The 23,152-nt window shown below is 43.6% G+C and overlaps 1 protein-coding gene across 1 annotated transcript in view; it reads left to right on the top strand.

Annotated features, from left to right (window-relative positions):
* Nucleotides 1-23,152, top strand: part of ccdc71 (coiled-coil domain containing 71) — a 113,409-nt gene that overhangs the window by 16,820 nt on the left and 73,437 nt on the right. The window contains exon 2 of the mRNA XM_062037627.1: nt 2,726-2,907. The gene's annotated coding sequence lies outside the window, so the exon portion shown is untranslated. The remainder of the gene's footprint in view (nt 1-2,725; nt 2,908-23,152) is intronic.

Below are 23,152 nucleotides of genomic sequence, written 5' to 3'. Positions count from 1 at the left end.
TGTCCATGAGGGACACAAGTCAACAACAACAACAACATGCGTGTGTCCATGAGAGACACAAGTCAACAACAACAACAGGCGTGTGTCCATGAGAGACACAAGTCAACAACAACAACAGGCGTGTGTCCATGAGAGACACAAGTCAACAACAACAACAACATGCGTGTGTCCATGAGAGACACAAGTCAACAACAACAACAACAACATGCGTGTGTCCATGAGAGACACAAGTCAACAACAACAACAACAGGCGTGTGTCCATGAGAGACACAAGTCAACAACAACAACAACATGCGTGTGTCCATGAGAGACACAAGTCAACAACAACAACAACAGGCGTGTGTCCATGAGAGACACAAGTCAACAACAACAACAACAGGCATGTGTCCATGAGAGACACAAGTCAACAACAACAACAACAGGCGTGTGTCCATGAGAGACACAAGTCAACAACAACAACAACAGGCGTGTGTCCATGAGAGACACAAGTCAACAACAACAACAACAGGCGTGTGTCCATGAGAGACACAAGTCAACAACAACAACAGGCGTGTGTCCATGAGAGACACAAGTCAACAACAACAACAACAGGCGTGTGTCCATGAGAGACACAAGTCAACAACAACAACAACAACAGGCGTGTGTCCATGAGAGACACAAGTCAACAACAACAACAGGCGTGTGTCCATGAGAGACACAAGTCAACAACAACAACAACAGGCGTGTGTCCATGAGAGACACAAGTCAACAACAACAACAACAGGCGTGTGTCCATGAGAGACACAAGTCAACAACAACAACAACAACAGGCGTGTGTCCATGAGAGACACAAGTCAACAACAACAACAACAACAACAGGCGTGTGTCCATGAGAGACACAAGTCAACAACAACAACAACAACAACAACAACAGGCGTGTGTCCATGAGAGACACAAGTCAACAACAACAACAACAACAACAGGCGTGTGTCCATGAGAGACACAAGTCAACAACAACAACAACAACAACAACAGGCGTGTGTCCATGAGAGACACAAGTCAACAACAACAACAACAGGCGTGTGTCCATGAGAGACACAAGTCAACAACAACAACAACAACAGGCGTGTGTCCATGAGAGACACAAGTCAACAACAACAACAACAGGCGTGTGTCCATGAGAGACAGGGAAGGACTTTGTTGTGTCTTCACTGCACTGTGCTCTGGGAGAATGAATCATCAATCAATCAATGTTTATTTATATAGCCCTAAATCACAAGTGTCTCAAAGGGCTGCACAAGCCACAACAACATCCGTGGTACAGAGCCCACATAAGGGCAATGAAAAACACAAAACCCCAATGGGACGTCGATGTGAATGACTATGAGAAACCTTGGAGAGGACCGCATATGTGGGTGACCCCCCCCCCCCCCCCTCCCCTCTAGGGGAGACTGGATGCAATGGACGTCGAGTGGGTCTGACATAATATTGTGAAAGTCCAGTCCATAGTGGATCTAATATAATAGTGTGAGAGTCCAGTCCATAGTGGATCTAACATAATATTGTGAAAGTCCAGTCCATAGTGGATCTAACATAATAGTGTGAGAGTCCAGTCCATAGTGGATCTAACATAATAGTGTGAGAGTCCAGTCCATAGTGGATCTAACATAATAGTGTGAAAGTCCAGTCCATGGTGGATCTAACATAATAGTGTGAGAGTCCAGTCCATAGTGGATCTAACATAATAGTGTGAGAGTCCAGTCCATAGTGGATCTAACATAATAGTGTGAGAGTCCAGTCCATAGTGGATCTAACATAATATTGTGAGAGTCCAGTCCATAGTGGATCTAACATAATAGTGTGAGAGTCCAGTCCATAGTGGATCTAACATAATAGTGTGAGAGTCCAGTCCATAGTGGATCTAACATAATAGTGAGAGAGTCCAGTCCATAGTGGATCTAACATAATAGTGAGAGTCCAGTCCATAGTGGGGCCAGCATGCACAGGCGAGCGGTCCACCCCGGGTCCCAACTCTGGACAGCCAGCCCTTCATCCGTGGCCACCGGACCTGTGTCCCCCCCCCTCCACAAGAGAGAGGGGGGCAGAGGAGAAAAGAAAAGAAACGGCAGATCAACTGGTCTAAAAAAAGGGGGGGTCTATTTAAAGGCTAGATTATACAAATGAGTTTTAAGATGGGACTTAAATGCTTCTACTGAGGTAGCATCTCTAACTGTTACCGGGAGGGCATTCCAGAGTACTGGAGCCCAACAGAAAACGCTCTATAGCCCGCAGACTTTTTTTGGGCTCTGGGAATCACTAATAAGCCGGAGTTCTTTGAACGCAGATTTCTTGCCGGGACATATGGTACACTACAATCAGCAAGATAGGATGGAGCTAGACCGTGTAGTATTTTATACGGAAGTAGTAAAACCTTAAAGTCACATCTTAAGTGCACAGGAAGCCAGTGCAGGTGAGCCAGTATAGGTATTTATATAGGTATATAAAGGTATATACAGTATAGGCGTAATATGATCAAACTTTCTTGTTCTTGTCAAAAGTCTAGCAGCCGCATTTTGTACCATCTGTAATCTTTTAATGCTAGACATAGGGAGACGCGAAAATAATACGTTACAGAATCTCGAAGTAGCAACCTTGCCACGTCGCCTGCAGCCTGGGAAAACAATCCAAATGAGCAAATTTAAACTTTTCACTCTACTGTCTCTTTATGTTCCATAAATCTGGTCAGCATCTTCCAATTGGCGGACACACCAGGACGACGCTTACTCCAATCAGCGGATGTCCTGTTACCATGGTTCCGAATATGAAGACATCTTCAAAGTCCTCGACTGGAGGGTCGCCAGGCACACGGCACTCCTCTTCTCCCAAGAGTCCGTCCTGGGTCCAGCAACAACCGTTCCGTCAAGACAGGCAAGTTCCCCCAAACCTGATCTTGTCAAATTTGTTGTGAGGCCAGTTGATCAATTCCATTGTTTGGATCGTAGAGAGCGGTGCAAAAAGAGGCAACAAGAAAGTTAAGACGAGACAAAACAAAGAAGCAATCAGGAGAGATGAGGGAGAGGGAAAAGGGAGCGTCCGCCTTCACTGAGTGCCAGAGAGTAACAGCAGGATAATTCTGTGTAACAGGAGTGACTGACTGATGATTGTGTGACAACAGGGCCGGCCCGTGACATAGGCCGTATAGGCAAATTCTAAGGGCGTCGTCCATCAGGGGGCGCCACGCCAGTGCCACAAATGTTGGAGAAAAAAAAAAAAAAAAAATTGGTACTATTATTTCTAAATACAAAAAATAATCCCACGTTAATTAAAATGCAAAGTAAAGCCTATTTAATAGAAATATTATTTGTTACAACATTACGCGCCCCCACCCCCATCCCCCCGCACGGTGCGCCCCCTCCCTTCCCGTATCATGACTCTTACCACATAAAAAAAATCAACACAAGATGTCAAAACGGCCAAAACTGTCAGGTGCCCAGGGAAGAAAAAATAGAAAAGAAGAGGAGGAGAAACGAGAAAAAGACAGAGGTAGCAGGGAGGTAACGTTAGCCTACATGGAATTATTTGTCTGTTACAGAATGTGATAGTAACCTGGCTTTTTAGCATTAAGCTAATGTTACATGATTCGGCAATTGCTAATCAATAAATAGCTAGTTCTGTTTTAACGTCGGGTTAATATTGTGGAGGGGGCTAAATTGTTATGGAAAATAATAATGTAACGTTAGGTAATTACAGTACTCCCACCTTACATTCCTCGGGGACATTTGTATTAGATCTTTTCAGCAGGTGTTTTTTGTTTACATTGTTATTGCCTTCTGGTGAGCTAATGTTTGCCCTGCAGGTAATGGTCACTTTTCCACCCCTTTATATATTAGGTATAGTTGTAAGCCTAGTTGTTAAAGTGCACATCATTAATGTTAATTAAGCAATATCACATGAGAGGGAATGCTTTTTTTTAAATTTGAGCACTGCTGTGATTCGGTTAAAGATAATCATAACATAACATTCTCATATAATATGTTAATTTGCTTTCTTTAAGTAAAAAAAAAGGTCAAAGACAAAGCTATTCAGTTTCTTGTGAGTATATACACTTCACTGCCGATGTGGGGGAGGGGGGCGCCACCTAAAATCTTGCCTAGGGCGCCAGATTGGTTAGGGCCAGGCCTGTGTGACAATATTCACCAGTCATATTCTTTTATTTCTCATTCTTAACATGACACTGTGAGTTTGTCCGAGTCTAATGTTTTTTGACACAATATTTTAGCTGTAAAAAAGTGTCACGCATTCTGCAGTATGTGTGCCTGGTTCCTTTTGTCAAGGAACACTTTAAACATGTCTAGGTTGTTCAGCATTAGTGGTATACATTTGTAAAATGCCATAGAAAAGAGTAAAAGCTAAACACACGATCCAAACACTCACAATGCTAAAAATATTATGACAGACCACCTCAAAAAAACTGAATGGAATTTTACAGAATGTCCATAAAAATAGATAATGTGGGATTTGTAATATTGACTATGAACGATAAAACACTGAATATTAAGAACAAATGAGCGTCTCACCTCTTCACTTCCCAGACAATTGTCTGCAGATCGATCTTTTACAATAAAGCAAAATGCAATAAATATGCTGTAAACTCAGCAAAACATGAACACAAAGGACAAAAACCAACCAGGTAATAATAATCCATATACTACCACTTCTCTGCAGAACAGAACTTTGTTGTAGGAATCTGTTCCGCCTTCAATCGTCTCCATCTTTCAAAGGCATCCTCAGTACAAATCCTCATTTTGTTCCTGGCTTTGTCAAAAATAAGTTGAGAATCGTAACGAGGCCGTTTAGATTTACTAAGGTCTGACATGTTTAGTAACTTTACCAGTGGCAGTAGCCAGACGAATGTGGCGACCTGGATGTAACACACTCACAGACTTTTAAATTGGTCAAACGGAGGAGGGCTGGGCATCAAAATGAAAACAACAACAAGATTTCGGGGCTGTAAATCTACATTTGAAATGAGCATATCCCGGCTGATCTACCAGTTATAAAGGTATTTGAAAGCAACGTGATTTAATAATGCCTTTTGACATATCAGGGCAATTTAATAATGACTTGAAGTGAATTTATTACATATGGCTCCTTTAATAGTGTGGAATGAGAACGGGAGAATGTTGGTTAATTGTGTGTGTGGTGTAAACAATGACAATTATTTCCTTACTTTTGTTTAACGGACAAGATTTATTTTTAAAAATTAGTGCACATACAGGATTAAACAACTCCATTTATTATTATTTTTCAACAATATCCAACATATTCTTTATTTTACCAGTTGCGGGCCCCTCGAAGGATCCTTCGAACACCGTTTCTTCATTCTGTCTCCTCCGCGACTGTCGGAATCTTTCATCACCTCATTGCCAACACGATGTTAGGAAATATGAACGCGCCAACACAACGATTATGTGTCATAACATAACACATACTAGCTAAAGTAGCTCTGATGTAGCATAACAATTAGCTCGTAGCAGTTAGCTCGTCAAGATCAAAGTATGATTAAACCTACCAGAAGCGCATTTCCGCTTTAGGCCCTTTCTACACTAAGTAGTTATCCAGGGTTTTTCCCACCTAACCTTATCCTCGTCCACACACACACACAATGCCACCGTTTAAGACCCCCTACCCCCTCCGCCCGAAAAAAAAAATCCGTGGTTGTTTCCACCAATTTCTGTTTCACAGTCAAAGAAAAGCAAGACTTGTTTCTATAATAAAATCCCAGTAGAAGTTTCAGTTCTTTTACAACATACTGAATGTGCTCCTTAAAGGCCTACTGAAAGCCACTACTAGCGACCACACAGTCTGATAGTTTATATATCAATGATGAAATCTTAACATTGCAACACATGCCAATACGGCCGGGTTAACTTATAAAGTGCAATTTTAAATTTCCTGCTAAACTTCCGGTTGAAAACGTCAATATATGATGAATCATGCGCGTGACGTCAATCGTTGAACCGGAAGTATTGGTACCCCATTGAATCCAATACAAAAAAGCTCTGTTTTCATCTCAAAATTCCACAGTATTCTGGACATCTGTGTTGGTGAATCTTTTGCAATTTGTTTAATGAACAATGGAGACTGCAAAGAAGAAAGTTGTAGGTGGGATCGGTGTATTAGCGGCGGACTACAGCAACACAACCAGACAGAGATGGATAGCAGATGCGCTAGCCGCCGAACTCACCTTAACTTCCTCCGTCTCGCCGATCGCATCTGTGATCGGGTGAAGTCCTTCGTCGCGCCGTCGATCGCTGGAACGCAGGTGAGCACGGGTGTTGATGAGCAGATGAGGGCTGGCTGGCGTAGGTGGATAGCTAATGTTTTTAGCATAGCTCTGTGAGGTCCCGTTGCTAAGTTAGCTTCAATGGCGTCGTTAGCAACAGCATTGTTAAGCTTCGCCAGGCTGGAAAGCATTAACCGTGTAGTTACAGGTCCATGGTTTAATAGTATTGTTGATTTTCTATCTATCCTTCCAGTCAGGGATTTATTTATTTTGTTTCTATCTTCATTTAAGCCCGATGCTATCACGTTAGCTCCGTAGCTAAAGAGCTTCACCGATGTATTGTCGTGGAGATAAAAGTCACTATGAATGTCCATTTCGCGTTCTCGACTCTCATTTTCAAGAGGATATAGTATCCTGGAGGTTTAAAATACAAATCCATGATCCACAATAGAAAAAGGAGAGAGTGTGGAATCCAATTATCCCTTGTATCTAAGTTACGGTCAGAGCGAAAAAAAGATACGTCCTGCACTGCACGCTAGTCCTTCACTCTCACGTTCCTCATCCACAAATCTTTCATCCTCGCTCAAATTAATGGGGTAATCGTCGCTTTCTCGGTTCAAATCTCTCTCGCTGCATTGTAAACAATAGGGAAATGTGAGCAGTCCTTCCTCCTGTGACGTCACGCTACTTCCGGTACAGGCAAGGCTTTTTTTTATCAGAGACCAAAAGTTGCAAACTTTATCGTCGTTGTTCTCTACTAAATCCTTTTAGCAAAAATATGGCAATATCGCAAAATGATCAAGTATGACACATAGAATGGATCTGCTATTCCCGTTTAAATAAAAACAATTAATTTCAGTAGGCCTTTAAGGTATTCATGTGTGATTCCCACAAGCGTCTGTACTGGTCTGGATGACTCGCCTCCATCTTTCTAGTGGTTACCTCCGAGTTACGAAACAGGTTGTTATGAAGCTGGCTGTGGCGTGTTCTTTCTTGACGTCATTTCCTGTGTGGGGTGCGGTCCTTCTGGCGTCACTTCCTCTCCGAACTCGGTTTGTAAACGATAGATGAGTCCATACAAAGTTAAGAGCCGGAGATTCAAGAAATAGACGGCGCACTTACCCGTGTAAAAAAATTATCCAAGGAGGGGAACTTTAAAGGCCTACTGAAATGATTTTTTTTTATTTAAACGGGAATAGCAGATCCATTCTATGTGTCATACTTGATCATTTCGCGATATTGCCATATTTTTGCTGAAAGGATTTAGTAGAGAAAATCGACGATAAAGTTCGCAACTTTTGCTCGCTGATAAAAAAAAGCCTTGCCTGTAGCGGAAGTAGCGTGACGTCACAGGAGCTAGTATTCCTCACAATTCCCCGTTGTTTACAATGGAGCGAGAGAGATTCGGACCGAGGAAGTGATGATTACCCCATTAATTTGAGCGAGGATGAAAGATTCGTAGATGAGGAACGTTACAGTGAAGGACTTGAGAGGCAGTGATGGACGTATCTTTTTTCGCTCTGACCGTAACTTAGGTACAAGCTGGCTCATTGGATTCCACACTCTCTCCTTTTTCTATTGTGGATCACGGATTTGTATTTTAAACCACCTGGGATACTATATCCTCTTGAAAATGAGAGTCGAGCACGCGAAATGGACATTCAGTGCCTTTTATCTCCACGACAATACATCGGCGAAATGCTTTAGCTACGAGCTAACGTGATAGCATCGTGCTTTAACTTCTTATAGAAACAAAAAAAATAAACCCCTGACTAGAAGGATAGATAGAAAATCAACAATACTATTAAACCGTGGACATGTAAATACACGGTTAATGCTTTCCAGGCTGGCGAAGGTTAACAATGCTGTGCTAACGACGCCATTGAAGCTAACTCAGCAACTTAGCAACCGGACCGCACAGAGCTATGCTAAAAACATTAGCTCTCCACCTACGCCAGCCAGCCCTCATCTGCTCATCAACACCCGTGCTCACCTGCGTTCCAGCGATCGGCAGAAGGACGAAGGACTTCACCCGATGCGTTTGGCGGCCCGGAGACGTAGGAAGTCAAGTTGAGGTCGGCGGCTAGCGCGTCTGCTCTCCAACAAAGTCCTCCTGGTTGTGTTGCTGTAGTCCGCCGCTAATACACCGATCCCACCTACAACTGTCTTCTTTGCAGCCTTCATTGTTCATTAAACAAATTGCAAAAGATGTCCAGAATACTGTGGAATTATGAAATGGAAACAGAGCTTTTTGTATAGGATTCTATGGGCTACCATAACTTCCGTTACTCTGACTTCGTCACGCGCATACGTCATCATACCGCGACGTTTCAGCCGGATATTTCCCGGGAAATCTTAAATGTCACTTTATAAGTTAACCCGGCCGTATTGGCATGTGTTGCAAAGTTAAGATTTCATCATTGATATATAAACTATCAGACTGCGTGGTCGCTAGTAGTGGGTTTTAGTAGGCCTTTAAATGATGGTTTAGTGTGGCTGACACGGGGCTTAGGCTAAATAATTATTCGTTTAAGGAGTTACCCGGCTTAATGTAGGACAGGGCCTTAGTTGTCCACTCCAAGAGTTCAAGAGGCAAACTATCGCTGGTGTGACTGTACGCATTCGAGGGACGCTGTAGAATGAGGCGTGTTTCAGTGGATGAAGAATCTTCAATCAATCAAAGTTTATTTATATAGCCCTAAATCACAAGTGTCTCAAAGGGCTGCACAAGCCACAACGACATCCTCAGTACTCCCAGTCAACATTCTCTGGATATTTTACAGTTGTGTAACTAAAGTGTGAAGTCATTTCCCCTCGTCGTCTGTCCAAACAAAAGAGTTACTTTCTTTGCCCGCTTCTGCCATCATAACTTGTTTTTGTTTTGATGTGACCGCAGAACAGAACTTGATGCGCGTGCACGGTTTCGTCTTCTATAGTTTTTCTTTGCTTACAGCACCACTTATGGTGAGGCACTGTATTGTATCATTCTCACCCAGGAAACGTTTCCACCTGGGTGTGACTCACTATTGAGACGCTTTTTTTTCTTTCTTGTAACCCGAAACACAAACGTTGTTGTGGGGACATGCCCCTAGGGCTGTAGGCGGTGGGAGAGATGGTCTGATTGTCCGAGGCAGGAGAGGGGTATGGCTCTGTATGCATGCCTAATGTTGCTGTAAACATGATCCAAAGTATTTTCTTCACACGCTGGTGGAACTTCGGGAGTAAAATCTTTAGATCGGCCTTATTAAAGTCCCTTGCATTTATGTGAACATCGTTTGGGTGGGCGCGCTGCTCTTCATTTACGGTGTTCAGCAGGGGAGAGAGCGATGTGTTTACACTGGCGTCGGGTGGAATATACACAGCCGTGATGATCACAACAGTCAGCTCTCTTGGCAGAAAAAGGGGCTGACATCTTACAGACACGTACTTGACATCTGGGGAACAGTGCCTGTCTATAATTGTCCCGTTGTTGCACCAAATTTCATGTGCAAACCCCGTTTCCATATGAGTTGGGAAATGGTGTTAGATGTAAATATAAACGGAATACAATGATTTGCAAATCATTTTCAAGCCATAGTCAGTTGAATGCACTACAAAGACAACATATTTGATGTTCAAACTCATAAACTTTATATTTTTTTTGCAAATAATAATTAACTTAGAATTTCATGGCTGCAACACGTGCCAAAGTAGTTGGGAAAGGGCATGTTCACCACTGTGTTACATGGCCTTTCCTTTTAACAACACTCAGTAAAGGTTTGGGAAGTGAGGAGACACATTTTTGAAGCTTCTCAGGTGGAATTCTTTCCCATTCTTGCTTGATGTACAGCTTAAGTTGTTCAACAGTCCGGGGGTCTCCCTTCTGCTATTTTAGGTGCCACACATTTTCAATGGGAGACAGGTCTGGACTACAGGCAGGCCAGTCTAGTACCAGCACTCTTTTACTATGAAGCCACGTTGATGTAACACGTGGCTTGGCATTGTCTTGCTGAAATAAGCAGGGGCGTCCATGATAACGTTGCTTGGATGGCAACATATGTTGCTCCAAAAGCTGTATGTACCTTTCAGCATTAATGGCGCCTTCACAGATGTGTAAGTTACCCATGTCTTGGGCACTAATACACCCCCATACCATCACACATGCTGGCTTTTACACTTTGCACCTAGAACAATCCGGATGGTTCTTTTCCTCTTTGGTCCGGAGGACACGACGTCCACAGTTTCCAAAAACAATTGGAAATGTGGACTCGTCAGACCACAGAACACTTTTCCACTTTGTATCAGTCCCTCTTAGGTGAGCTCAGGCCCAGCGAAGCCGACGGCGTTTCTGGGTGTTGTTGATAAACGGTTTTCGCCTTGCATAGGAGAGTTCTAACTTGCACTTACAGATGTAGCGACCAACTGTAGTTACTGACAGTGGGTTTCTGAAGTGTTCCTCAGCCCATGTGGTGATATCCTTTACACACTGATGTCGCTTGTTGATGCAGTACAGCCTGAGGGATGGAAGGTCACAGGCTTAGCTGCTTACGTGCAGTGATTTCTCCAGATTCTCTGAACCCTTTGATGATATTACGGAGCGTAGATGGTGAAATCCCTAAATTCCTTGCAATAGCTGCTTGAGAAAGGTTTTTCTTAAACTGTTCAACAATTTGCTCAGGCATTTGTTGACAAAGTGGTGACTCTCGCCCCATCCTTGTTTGTGAATGACTGAGCATTTCATGGAATCTACTTTTATACCCAATCATGGCACCCACCTGTTCCCAATTTGCCTGTTCACCTGTGGGATGTTCCATATAAGTGTTTGATGAGCATTCCTCAACTTTATCAGTATTTATTGCCACCTTTCCCAACTTCTTTGTCACGTGTTGCTGCCATCAAATTCTAAAGTTAATGATGATTTGCAACAAAAAAAATGTTTATCAGTTTTTGTAGCATATTCAACTGAATATGGGTTGAAAATGATTTGCAAATCATTGTATTCCGTTTATATTTACATCCAACACAATTTCCCAACTCATATGGAAACGGGGTTTGTACATAAATGCAGAGTCCCCCTCCTCTGCTCTTGCCGGCGTCCTAAGTCCCGTCCCAAAGGAGCAGAGTGCGGCCTGCTAGCTGCATCGCAACATCGTAGATGTCCGGGTGAAGCCAGGTTTCCGTGATAATTTACACAGCAGTCACGTACAAAACGGTCTCCAGCGAGTTGTAATTCCAAGTCATCCGTTTTCTGCAGCAGGGATCTGGCATTGGAGAGGTACAGGCTCGGTAGTAGTGGCTTGTGTGGTTGTTTCCTTAGCCTTAGCTTAATGCCGGAACTGCGACCCCGCTTTTGCTTCCTCTCCTTCTTCCTCCTAGACTCGACAACAATCCACGGAGAACCCAGTGGTCTCACTATTTCATCTGGAATCTTAAAAAACGATATCTGGTGTTGACTCCCGATATCCCAAGAAGGTGGGGGGCAGGCCAGGGACATTGATTAAGCTGACAACAGAGTGGAAGTAATTGGTTTTGTATCGTGAGGTTTTGATCCTGGTTTTTGTAGTCTCAAACAGTCAATGTGCAGGGTGGGAGGGTTTAGCCACAATTGCATCTGCATGCCTCTGGAGGTCCAGGTCATGGAGTGACGGTAGATTGCAGCCAATCACCATCTCTGCAGAGGTGATGACACGGTCCAGCCTGAATTTGTCTTTTGCTGTGGCTCCCACATACCAGACTACGATGGAGGAGTGGAGGATGGACTTGATGATGGCAGTGTAGAAGGGGGCACCATCATGGTCTTTGGCAGGTTAAAACTGCTTCAGCTGCCGCAGTGTTAGACTTTACCCGCGTTCTTCAGCTGAACAGTCAGAGGCCAGGTCTTTCTGAATGATTTAACACATTTTATTCTACAAAGGTCACAGGTAAATGTTACAACGCTGGTCTCACTCTCGTAGAAGCTTTATAGGCTGTGTATGTAACTTCCATGAGCGGAGCTTCTACGGGCCAACTCCTGCAAAAAAGTGAGCCTCGGTCAATAATTCGTAATTCTTCTTATAGCCCATGATACAAATAAACATGTTCATGGTCAAGCAAGTCTTTCCAACTGAGAGGGTAGGAGGGAATCCAGAGAAGAAGGCAATAACAGTACATGGGAAGACGGGCCATAACAAGACCCTCTGGAGACGTCAGAGTTGATAAGAGGAAATTGTGTATACTAAAATTCTTAAAAATAGTTTGGGCTACAGATTAGAACATAGTCCAGACTCCCACAGTTTTGTACAGTGAGTATACATAGCCACAACACATCATGTCTTCCCCCCCACAGTCAGATATTTGGAAGGCAGGGGCCACACATGGAGTGTGTCATGATCTGGCAGCTCTGCTGCCGCCTATCGTCTTTTGTTGCAGTGCCTGGTTTCTGAACGCACACCTGATAGTCATTTCCGCCTGACTGGTTAAGCTCTCCAGTCCCTTCACTCGGTGTCAGTAGATTTCCTGATGGTTCACACTTCCAGTGGTGCACATCTCCTCCCCTTTGGCTCCACTCACGCTTCTTGTTCCCTGTGGCGTTGACAGTTAACTGTTACTTCCACACCTTCTGTGTGCTATGTTTGTTATTCACACCCCAGGTGTGCATCCTTAGTTATTTTTTCCTCACTCCTTTTTGAGTGCTCTTTTTGTTATTTGTATTCTTTGTTCTGCACGTGGGTCCTACTCCGGCAAAGCCGATCGTGACAGACTGTGTGCTCCAGGCAGGGAAAAGATCTAAGAGGAAGTTTGAAACAAAAGAGGGTGAACCAACATATAGTGTATTTTAGTGTGTATTTGCTCTAATTTTCTAACAGCATGAAGTTCATCCTCTGCTGTCCTTTCTTGATAAGAAAGGTCATGTTCAGCTCCCTTTAAGATGAGTAATTGAGGTCCGCAGAAAGTGGAAAGACTGCACATTACAAACTGTGGATTGACCAATAATGATGGAGCTGGGGGCTGCTGCTTTTTTTCTAAATCCACAACCATCCCCACTGTTTTCAGACCGTTAAAGTTGTTTTTTGCTGCACCAGGTCACTTGATGGTCAGCCTCCCAACTGTAAGCAGACTCATTCCTACCAGAAAGGAGTCCAATAAGGGTGGTGTTTTTCTGCGAACTTGAGGACCTTAACAGACTGGTGGCGGGAGGGGCAGCTCTTGATGTACAGGGAGAAGAGCAGAGGAGAAAAAAACTCAGCCTTGAGGGAATCCAGTGCTGATGGTCCAGCTGTCCGAGACATTCTTCCCTAGCTTCTCCTGCTGTCTCCTGTTAGGTAGGAATATTGTGATCCACCTGCAAGTGCAGTCAGGCACCTTCAGCTGAAAGAGCTTGTTCTGGAGCAAGGCCGGGATTATTGTATTAAAAGCAAAGCTGAAATCCACATACAGGATTGTGATGTAGGTTTCTGCTGAGTCCAGATGCTTGAGGATGGAGTGGAGGTCCAGGTTGACAGCGTCGTCAATAGACCTTTTGGCTCTGTAGGCGAACTGATGTCTTCAGGAAGTAAAAGCGCAAGGCGCTAACTGACTTTATCACCGCTGTTAGGGCAATGGATCTGAAGTCATTAAGTCCCGTGGTCCTTGTCCTTGGGACGGGGATGATGGTGGAGGACTTGAAACAGGTTGGCACATGGCATGTCACCAATGAGGTGTTAAACATGTCTGAAAAGACTGCAGACAGCTGATCCGCACAGTGCTTCAAAGTGGAGGGAAAGACGGTCAGGACCAGCTGCCTTGCGAGGGTACTGCCTCTTGAAGGTCTTGTTCAATGATTGAAATAGGTGTCGCTGGACTGTTGGGGTGAGGGCTGATAGGGCAGACAGTCGTTGAGAGACTTTTGTCCCTGCTGTGTTGGGGTATGTGAGTTGTGGAGTGGAGTCGTTGGTTTACAGGCTGCCGCATGTCTTTTAAAATAACAGAAGAACTTGTACAGGCAGCCTGTAAACCAACGACTCCACTCCACAACTCATGTACCCCAACACAGCCGGGATAAAAGTCTCTCAACGACTGTCTGCCCTAACAGCCCTCACCCCAGACTGGAATGGGGGGTTTTAGGATTGTAGCTGGTGAGCTGGCTGAGACCCTTCCAGACTTAGCCAGCATCCAGAACTGTTGTTGGAGGTCTTCAGAATAAAGACGCTTGGCTTTGCTCACCACCCTCTAAAAGGTGTATTTAGCCTTTTTATAACGTTCCCAGTCCCCACTCCTAAAAGCTACCCTTTCCTGCCTTAACCATCTGAGTTTAGCTGTGAACCAGGGCTTGTCGTTGTTGTAACTCACCCGAGTGCGTTACAACGGCGTGGTGCAGTTGGGAGAGTGGCCGTGCCAGCAACCTGAGGGTTCCTGGTTCAATCCCCACCTTCTACCAACCTCGTCACGTCCGTTGTGTCCTTGAGCAAGACACTTCACCCTTGCTCCTGATGGGTGGTGGTTAGGGCCTTGCATGGCAGCTCCCGCCATCAGTGTGTGAATGTGTGTGTTAATGTGGAAATAGTGTCAAAGCGCTTTGAGTACCTTGAAGGTAGAAAAGCGCTATACAAGTATAACCCATTTACCATTTATATGTTACACATTGGTCCTGGCAGAAGTCAATATTTGACGTCACAGCCTCTGCGTACTTATGCAGACTGTTTGTGGCAGACCTGAAAGCATCCCAGTCAGTACAGTCCAAGCACGGCTTGGATTCTTCCACAGTTTCACTGGTCCACAACAAGCTTAGAGCTTTCATTTCTACTTGTATTTAGGAATCGGGTCAACCATCGCATGGTCGTAGTGGCCCAGTGCAGCGCGGGGGAAGCGTGATAAGTGTTGCTGACTGTAGTGTAGCAGTGATCCAAAATATTACCTTCTCTGGTCAGAGATTTAATAAACTGTTTGTACTTGGGAAGCCCATGACTGAGATTACATTTGTTAAAATCAGCAAGGTCAATAACTAAGGAGTCCGGGTGTGTCCGCTCCACGCACAGTATCTCGTCGGTGAGAGCGTGCTGTGACCCAGGCAAGTTGGTCCGCAGTGGAATGTAAACACAAAACAGAATGAAGGAAGCAAACTTGCGGATAGAACAAAAAAGGTTTACAATGAATGAAAAAAGTATTCCAGCTCAGAGGAACCGTACTTTTGGATCCCCGTGGCATCCGAACACCAGCCACCGTTGATATAAAAACAGATTTCTCCACCCTTTTTTCCCCCGGAAAGGCAATAGTCTCGATCCGCTCTGAAGAAATGGAATCCTGCCAGCTGCAGCTCAGAGTCCGGTATCAATTCACACAGCTACGTCTCCGTGAAACACAAAACACAGGATGTAGGAAAGTCCCCGTTCCTCCCCAACAGTGGCTGAACTTTGTCCAGTTTGTTGCACAGTGAGCGCACGTTGGAGATAAAGATGCCTGGTGGAGCGGTGCGTTTGCCAAGATGGTGGAGATGCACCAGCACTCCGGCTCTCTTCTCTTCCCTCTTCTACGTCGTCGTCTCACAGCGCCACCAAAGACGAGGGCACATTTGACCATTTGACCAAAATATCTGGGTTCGTACGGGTGCTTAAAAACCTTGAAAATGCTTGGATTTTAATGTTGTGTTTTCCAGGTTTGAAAAATGCTTGAATTCTGGGTGAAGTTCTTGTAAATGCTTGGAAATATTCATCATATTTCTCAACAGTCCGACTCAATAGGCTAATTATAAAATTGAAAACATTTTAAAATACGTTTCCTTAAAAACGAAGGTAGCGGCGAACAGCAACGACGACGGACTGGCAACCAGCCAAGCCCCACTTAATAAAATTGTATTTTATTGTAGGGCACTTGGTAGAGCACATCCACACCACTATTCACCTAGGCGACCACAGGTAAGGTCTACAATTTGACATTAGTTCTTGCCAGTCGGCTTATATGATCAGAGCCAATCTATTTACATTCACGGGCAGGTATAGCGGGGCGCGCTCCCGTCTCATCTGCCGGTGCGCGAACCCGTTAATTAGTCAGCTGTGTCAAATCAAGCAGAATGAAAGACGCCACCGCAGTGCAGAGCGGAAAAAAGTTTAGTTCCTTACAGAGAACCCAGAGTTGTGCCAAAAGTCAATCAATCAATCAATCAAAGTTTATTTATATAGCCCTAAATCACAAGTGTCGACATCCGCGGTACAGAGCCCACATAAGGGCAAGGAAAAACTCACAACCCCAGTCGATGTGAATGACTATGAGAAACCTTGGAGAGGACCGCATATGTGGGTGACCCCGCCCCTCTAGGGGAGACCGGATGCAATGGACGTCGAGTGGGTCTGACATAATATTGTGAAAGTCCAGTCCATAGTGGATCTAACATAATAGTGAAAGTCCAGTCCATAGTGGATCTAAAATAATAGTGAGAGTCCAGTCCATAGTGGATCTAACATAATAGTGAGAGTCCAGTCCATAGTGGATCTAACATAATAGTGAGAGTCCAGTCCATAGTGGATCTAACATAATAGTGAGAGTCCAGTCCATAGTGGATCTAACATAATAGTGAGAGTCCAGTCCATAGTGGATCTAACATAATAGTGAGAGTCCAGTCCATAATGGGGCCAGCAAGAGACCATCTCGAGTGGAGACGGGTCAGCAGCGCAGAGATGTCCCCAACCGATGCACAGGCGAGCGGTCCACCCCGGGTCCTGACTCTGGACAGCCAGCGCTTCATCCATGGCCACCGGACCTGTGTACCAAAACCAAAAGCTGAACGGACAGCCGGTAAGATCTCGCTTTGTTTCTCTTTGTGGGTGCAATTCACCTGTTGTGCTGGTGAGATGTGGGGGGGTGGGGGAGTTGTGTGCATGTAGCGTGCTTAGTCTGGAGGCTAAATACTCACGGTATTTTGTGTAACTGTTGGCTGGTAAGTTGGTCTGATAAATGTTGTAGCAGTTTGCTTCATCAGGAGGGTGAAGTCGCCCAATTTAAAGTGTTGGATTTAACTGTGCTGGAAGGTCCTGAGTTCGATCCCGGGCTCGTGATCTTTCTGTGTGGAGTTTGCATGTTCTCCCCGTGACTGCATGGGTTCCCCCCGGGTACTACGGGTTCCTCCCACCTGCAAAGACATGCACCTGGGGATAGGTTAATTGGCAACACTAAATGGGTCCTAGTGTGTGCATATGAGTGTGAATGTTGTCTGTCTATCTGTGTTGGCCCTGCAATGAGGTGGTGACTTGTCCAGGGTGCACCCCGCCTACCGCCCGCATGCAGCTGAGATAGGCTCCAGCACCCCCCACGACCCCAAAAGGGACAAGCGGTAGAAAATGGATGGATGGATGGATCATTGGCTGCTAGTGCATACTTGCCAACCCTCCCGTTTTTACCGGGAGACTCCCGGTATTCAGCGCCTCTCCCGATAACCTCCCGGCAGAAATGTTCTCCCGACAAACTCCCGGTATTTAGCCGGAGCTGGAGGCCACGCCCCCTCCAGCTCAATGCGGACCTGAGTGGGGACAGCCTGTTCTCACGTCCGCTTTCCCACAATACAAACAGCTTGCCTGCCCAATGACGTCATAACTGTAGAATGATCGAGGGCGAGTTCTTGGTTTCTTATGTGGGTTTATTGTTAGGCAGTTTCATTAACGTCCTCCCAGCGCGGTAACAACACACAACAACAGCAGTCACGTTTAGTCTACCGTAAAGCAGTTCGTCTGCCGAAAACAGCAATGTTGTGACACTCTTAAACAGGACAATACTGCCATCTACGGGATAGCCTCCAGAACACTGAAATTCAAGTATTTCTTTTATTTATATGTATAATAAAAAATAAATAAAAATAATAATATATATATATATATATATATATATATATATATATATATATATATATATATATATATATATATATATATATATATATATATATATATATATATATAGCTAGAATTCACTGAAAGTCAAGTATTTCATACATATATATATACATATATATATATATATATATATATATATATATATATATATATATATATATATATATATATATATATATATATATATATATATATATATATATATATATGAAATACTTGAGTTGGTGAATTCTAGCTTAAATATATTCCCCTCTTAACCACGCCCCGCCCCCACCCCCCACCTCCCGATATCGGAGGTCTCAAGGTTGGCAAGTATGTGCTAGTGAGGTCATAGGATAAACGGGGCATTTTTCTACCGGTAGACAGCGTTTAAGATTGAGTGTTTCACTGCTAAATTAATAATACATCTATACTGGATATGTGTTTTAAATGTGTATCTAAAACAGGGGAAATAGGTGGTTAATTGATTAGGTATTTATGTGTTTGCGTATTGGGTTTTCTGCTGCATTAATCTATTGTGTTTTTGGGGTTAAATTTATTGTATATATATCTTGGTGCATTTATATTGAGACAATTTATTTAAAATCTGTTTTAACTTAAAGGCCTACTGAAAGCCACTACTACCGACCACGCAGTCTGATAGTTTATATATCAATGATGAAATCTTAACATTGCAACACATGCCAATACGGCCGGGTTAACTTATAAAGTGACATTTTAAAATTCCCGGGAAATATCCGGCTGAAACATCGCGGTATGATGACGTATGCGCGTGACAAAGTCCGAGTAACGGAAGTTATGGTACCCCGTAGAATCCTATACAAAAAGCTCTGTTTTCATTTCATAATTCTACAGTATTCTGGACATCTTTTGCAATTTTTTTAATGAACAATGAAGGCTGCAAAGAAGACAGTTGTAGGTGGGATCGGTGTATTAGCAGCGGACTACAGCAACACAACCAGGAGGACTTTGTTGGAGCGCTAGCCGCGCTAGCCGCGCAAGCCGCCGACTTCACCTTGACTTCCTACGTCTCCGGGCCGCCAAACGCATCGGGTGAAGTCCTTCGTCCTTCTGCCGATCGCTGGAACGCAGGTGAGCACGGGTGTTGATGAGCAAATGAGGGCTGGCTGGCGTAGGTGGAGAGCTAATGTTTTTAGCATAGCTCTGTGCAGTCTGGTTGCTAAGTTAGCTTCAATGGCGTCGTTAGCACAGCATTGTTAACCTTCGCCAGCCTGGAAAGCATTAACCGTGTATTTACATGTCCACGGTTTAATAGTATTGTTGATTTTCTATCTATACTTCCCGTCAGGGGTTTATTTATTTTGTTTCTATATGCAGTTAAAGCAAGATGCTATCACGTTAGCTCGTAGCTAAAGCATTTCGCCGATGTATTGTCGGGGAGATAAAAGGCACTGAATGTCCATTTCGCGTGCTCGACTCTCATTTTCAAGAGGATATAGTATCCGAGGTGGTTTAAAATACAAATCTGTGATCCACAATAGAAAAAGGAGAGAGTGTGGAATCCAATGAGCCAGCTTGTACCTAAGTTACAGTCAGAGCGAAAAAAGATACGTCCATCACTGCCTCTCAAGTCATTCACTGTAACGTTCCTCATCTACGAATCTTTCATCCTCGCTCAAATTAATGGGGTAATCATCACTTTCTCGGTCCGAATCTCTCTCGCTCCATTGTAAACAACGGGGAATTGTGAGGAATACTAGCTCCTGTGACGTCACGCTACTTCCGGTACAGGCAAGGCTTTTTTTTATCAGCGAGCAAAAGTTGCGAACTTTATCGTCGATTTTCTATACTAAATCCTTTCAGCAAAAATATGGCAATATCGCGAAATGATCAAGTATGACACATAGAATGGATCTGCTATTCCCGTTTAAATAAATAAAAATCATTTCAGTAGGCCTTTAAAGGGAAAACATTTAATGGTTTAATGGTTAAGGGTTTGACAGCCTAATTAATAATGGTAAATTATTAAGGGCTTGATAATTGGTCGATTTTTTACAACATGTTAATCTTGTGGTGTTTTGTCTTTCAAGGTTTTTCACCTAAAAAGACTACTAAAAGACTGCTGTTTCTTCCTTTGGATAAACTGTTGCAAACTAAAGGAAAAATAAACACGTCTGCAAACACCAATGACATTGAATAGTCTACAGAAACAATGCTTCATTTTCTATGCCCCATTCAGTTATTGATAACTGCCGCTTCAATGTTAGGCTTAGTTTTTTAGCAGATTTCCCGTATTTTTCCTACAGACAGCATTTGGTGACCTCAAACCACAAGGCTATGGATTGATTCACACTGGTTTTCGCCTTTTGAAGGGTACTGGAAAAACTGGAAAATTGATCTTGAAAGTCCTTAAAAAGTGCTTGAATCTGGCCATGGAAAAGGTGTACGAACCCTGGATGATTCCACGGGTTCCGTCAGAAAAGTTGTAGCCCTAATATTCATTAATTCTGAGTCACCATTAAAGGCCTACTGAAAGCCACTACTACTGACCACGCAGTCTGATAGTTTATATATCAATGATGAAATCTTAACATTGCAACACATGCCAATACGGCCGGGTTAACTTATAAAGTGACATTTTAAAATTCCTGCCACACTTCCGGTTGAAAATCTCCTTTGGATATGATTTATGCGCGTGACGTCACAAAATCCACGGAAGTGGTTGTACCCCATCGACCCGATACAAAAACCTCTTGTTTTCTTCGACAAAATTCCACAGTATTCTGGACATCTGTGTTGGTGAATCTTTTGCAATTTGTTTAATGAACAATGGAGGCTGCAAAGAAGAACGTTGTAGGTGGGATCGATCGGTGTATTAGCGGCTAAGTACAATACTTACAGCAACACAACAAGGACTACTTACTACGCCTAGCCGATGCTTGCCGCCAAACCCACGGATGAAGTCCTTCGTCGCGCCGTCGATCGCTGGAACGCAGGTGAGCACGGCTGTTGATGGGAAGATGAGGGCTGGCTGGCGTAGGTGGAGCGCTAATGTTTTTATCATAGTTCTGTGAGGTCCGGTTGCTAAGTTGCTAAATTAGCCTTAGCGTCGTTAGCAACAGCATTGTTAAGCCTTACCAGGCTGAGAATTTTTAACCGTGTAGTCACATGTACATGGTTTAATAGTATTGTTGGTCTTCTGTCTATCCTTCCAGTCAGGGGTTTATTTATTTTGTTTCTATCTTCATTTGAGAACGATGCTATCACGTTAGCTCAGTAGCTAAGTGTGTCACCGATGTATTGTCGTGGAGATAAAAGTCACTTTAAATGTCCATTTCGCGTGCTCGACTCTCATTTTCAAGAGGATATAGTATCCGAGGTGGTTTAAAATACAAATCCGTGATCCACAATAGAAAAAGGAGAGAGTGTGGAATCCAATGAGCCAGCTTGTACCTAAGTTACGGTCAGAGCGAAAAAAGATACGTCCATCACTGCCTCTCTAGTCCTTCACTGTAACGTTCCTCATCTACGAATCTTTCATCCTCGCTCAAATTAATGGGGTAATCGTCGCTTTGTCGCTCCGAATCTCTCTCGCTCCATTGTAAACAACGGGGAATTGTGAGGAATACTAGCTCCTGTGACGTCACGCTACTTCCGCTACAGGCAAGGCTTTTTTTATCAGCGAGCAAAAGTTGCGAACTTTATCGTCGATTTTCTCTACTAAATCCTTTCAGCAAAAATATGGCAATATCGCGAAATGATCAAGTATGACACATAGAATGGATCTGCTATTCTCGTTTAAATACAAAAAATTAATTTCAGTAGGCCTTTAAGCGGGGGCGAGGCGTAGGTGAGCTCGCAGGTTCTTGTTGCTACCGTTTCTTGTCAAAGAGGAAACTGGCATTTTTTTTATAACTTTATTGAAATACACCAACAGCATTACACACATTATTGTGTCAGCAACAAATCTATCCGACTTATATCAAAAACATCTCCAAACTTCAGACAAAACCGAAAGTGATCAGACTTTTACAACAAAGGAAGTTTTCTTGGAGCAGCATAAAGATAAATAAGGGGTAATACCCTCAGTGAATAGCAATACATATTTGATAACATTTTTATGAAAGTGGATTATACTTTTTCCCTTGTTGTCCTAATGAGTAACCTGTATTTACAATGATGAGAGCTTATGAATTTAAACTACATCGGCATCAAGGTTAGCCCACGTCACTAGTCCAGTCCGCCTATCAGTACTGTTCTGGACGCAGATGTCTGATGCTGAAGGCATTCATCCTGATTGGAGTTTATGGACCCCAGTGCTCTGATCACGACAGGCCACTCTACATTTTTTCCAGCCCTTGGCATTTCTCAAGCTTTTCATGTCGCGGTCTTCACTTTTTTCAGGGCTCTTTTGGCATACATAGCCTGCACCTGGCGCTCTGTCTGATGCCTCTATTGGTTTTGTGTTAGGTTCTGTTCTTGTGCTGCCATCAATCAATCAATCAAAGTTTACTTATACAGCCCTAAAATCACGAGTGTCTCAAAGGGCTGAACAAGCCACAGCGACATCCTCGGCTCAGATCAGGGCAAGAAAAAACTCAACCCAATGGGATGACAATGAGAAACATTGGAGAGGATCTAGTGGATCTAACATAATAGTGTGAGAGTCCAGTCCATAGTGGATCTAACATAATAGTGTGAGAGTCCAGTCCATAGTGGATTTAACATAATAGTGTGAGAGTCCAGTCCATAGTGGATCTAACATAATAGTGTGAGAGTCCAGTCCATAGTGGATCTAACATAATAGTGTGAGAGTCCAGTCCATAGTGGATCTAACATAATAGTGTGAGAGTCCAGTCCATAGTGGATCTAACATAATATTGTGAGAGTCCAGTCCATAGTGGATCTAACATAATAGTGAGAGTCCAGTCCATACCGGATCTAACATAATAGTGTGAGAGTCCAGTCCATAGTGGATCTAACATAATAGTGTGAGAGTCCAGTCCATCGTGAGTCTAACATAATAGTGTGAGAGTCCAGTCCATAGTGGATTTAACATAATAGTGTGAGAGTCCAGTCCATAGTGGATCTAACATAATAGTGTGAGAGT

The sequence above is a fragment of the Entelurus aequoreus genome, linkage group LG26, assembly GCF_033978785.1.
Source record: "Entelurus aequoreus isolate RoL-2023_Sb linkage group LG26, RoL_Eaeq_v1.1, whole genome shotgun sequence".
Taxonomy (NCBI): domain Eukaryota; kingdom Metazoa; phylum Chordata; class Actinopteri; order Syngnathiformes; family Syngnathidae; genus Entelurus; species Entelurus aequoreus.
This window is presented reverse-complemented; position numbering and strand designations above follow the sequence as displayed.